Genomic DNA, 2,595 nt, shown 5'->3' on the forward strand with positions numbered 1-2,595 from the left:
TAACAACAATAATACTAATTTAATAATACTATAATAATAGTTATATATTAGTATTAATAATACTAATACTGTTGTTGTTAATAGATATTAAAATATTACATAATCATTAAAGCTGCAGTAGGTAAAATTAGCTCCTCCCCCAGGATCTATGGCAAGCATAGACTGCACAAGATGCACAACGCACCTTCACTCTCTTCCGTTGTAGCATGGTCTGCACTTATATAGCACTTTTATCCAAAGTGCTTTACACTGTGTCTCATTCACCCATTCAGACTCACACATCAATGAGCTGCCATGCAAGGCGCTAACTCAAGGCGCTAATTTGCCATAGGGCACAACTTGGGGTTCAGTGTCTTTCCCTTCGGTATGTGGAGTCATGTGGGCCTGGAATCGAACCTCCAACCCTACAATTAGTGAACAACCCGCTCTACCACCTGAGCCACAGCCACCAGTGTTCTGTGCAGTAGCGAGCGTGAAGCGGAGCCATGCTATCAAGGTCCTCCCCACACTCCCACAGAATCGACACGCCCCTGAACTTCACACTCATTATGTCGGCGTGAAGTAAACAGTTATGGGAATGAAAGTTAAAGCGCCAATCTCTCCCTGAAGATACTGAAAGAAGTCCGTCGGTCCCTCAGTGACTACTTCGCTCGGAGAAATTGTCACAGCGTCACGGCTGCCAATCATGGCGTCAAATAACTAACTAAAATCGAACTTGTTTTAAAAAAAACGAACACTTGAACTTACATTGGAGTGATTTAACAACTACCTAAAATGACAGAAACCTTTGGATCTATTTGAAGTGTAATTTGATTGTTTATTTTGTCTCATGTCCCATTAGATTACATGGAGGGGGCGGGGTTTATGACTTGTACTGCGTCCAGCCAGCTGGGGGCGATCGAAACGGGTTAGCTTCACTTTTCAGGACTTGTGTGGCACACTCGATGGCGATGGTTATCCATAGAAAGCCTGACAGGAAGCCCGTCCAAACACAAACATGTTTCCGGAGGTTTTTCTCAGCGACTTTATACACTTTCGCTATTGTTTTTATTTTATCATGTGCCATATATCTTCCAGGTTATTTCTACAAGTAAGGAATGAGATGAGAAAAAAATATCGACTATTGCACTTTTAAACAACAATTGCGCGTTGTTGTTGTTGTTAACTATTATTTGTTTGCTTTATTGCGGCTCCATAATAGTACAAAGAGTGACAGAATAATTTGCATAATATAGTTGTGTACTGTATACAAATACTGTTTAGTACAGTAGTATGCAGTCACAACAACAACAACAATAATAATAATTATTATTATTATAATACACTGCAGCCACACTGAAAATATTTTTTTTTTCCATTAAACAGCTCTAATTATTAACGAAATGACAGTAAAACCATATTTCGTTTGCATTTTTGAATTGTAGTCGAATACAGGATTATAATTCAATCGCATGTACTCATTTTCCCGTGTCTGGTCACTGATTGGCTCCGCCCACTCTGCTCTGTTTCACGGTTGTAGATACAAAGAAACAAATCAATGTGTTTATTTATCATTTGAACTTTTTTTTTTATTCTAAAAATAGTCCACTCGTGGGAATATATATATATATATATATATATATATATATATATATATATATATATATATATATTGTAGTGATGGTTCTTTTAAGCGAGTCGATTCAATGAATTCACTTAAATGATAAGTGTTATGTGTTCTTCACAAATGTTCTATCACAAGTGTTCTTGTGTTATGAAAACCAGCATCATTCAATAAAGGTCTGTTTTTGTTATTAGTCATATTTAGGAATTTTACCGTGTTTTATTACTTTAAAATCACTTTGCACACTTCATTCATTCATTCATCTTCATCTCCATCCTGCTCAGGGTTGCAGTGGATCTGGAATAAGTGAGGAATAAACCATATTGGGAATGCTGTGTTATGGGAAAACAATCAACAATGGTGATAGTGTGAAGTGTCCTGATGCGAAGCAGAGTCACTCTTACACCCTGAAGTTGATTATTTTCCATCAAATGTATGTCCTGAATTGTTTTATTCATTTTATAAGACAGCTATTCGCCAATGATTACAATGTTGTTGTTTTTTTGTATATACTAATAAATTACACTTTTTTTAATCCATTTAGTGTTACATTTAATGTTGTGGGACATCTACAAAACGAATTAGTTTGTGTTATTGCTTACGTTGCAGCAGCTCTAAAGAGTTATTCCTTCAACAGCCTCTTTTAGTATTAAATTATTGATTAGTTGTTACTATAGAAATGATGACATTAATACTATTCTTCAGAGCTGGAACTACTGTCGGAGCCTTTCCGACCAAACAGAATCCAGAACGATGTCTCAACAGTTGCACTTCTGATCTAATGACTGAAAGGTTGCGAGTTCAAATCCCAAGACGACTTGAGAGCTACTGACATTTATTTAACCCTCAAATGCGCAACCCTGTGCTTGGATTCTACCTCGCTTTTTTTGGGGGGGGAGGACCAAAAAAATCCCCACCAGACCAATATATAAACATAAACAGGAAAGCAAGCAAGTTATCAGGAAATTACTTTATTTATTCCTCCCCGTTCA

The sequence above is a fragment of the Ictalurus furcatus genome, chromosome 7 (genome assembly GCF_023375685.1).
Source record: "Ictalurus furcatus strain D&B chromosome 7, Billie_1.0, whole genome shotgun sequence".
Taxonomy (NCBI): domain Eukaryota; kingdom Metazoa; phylum Chordata; class Actinopteri; order Siluriformes; family Ictaluridae; genus Ictalurus; species Ictalurus furcatus.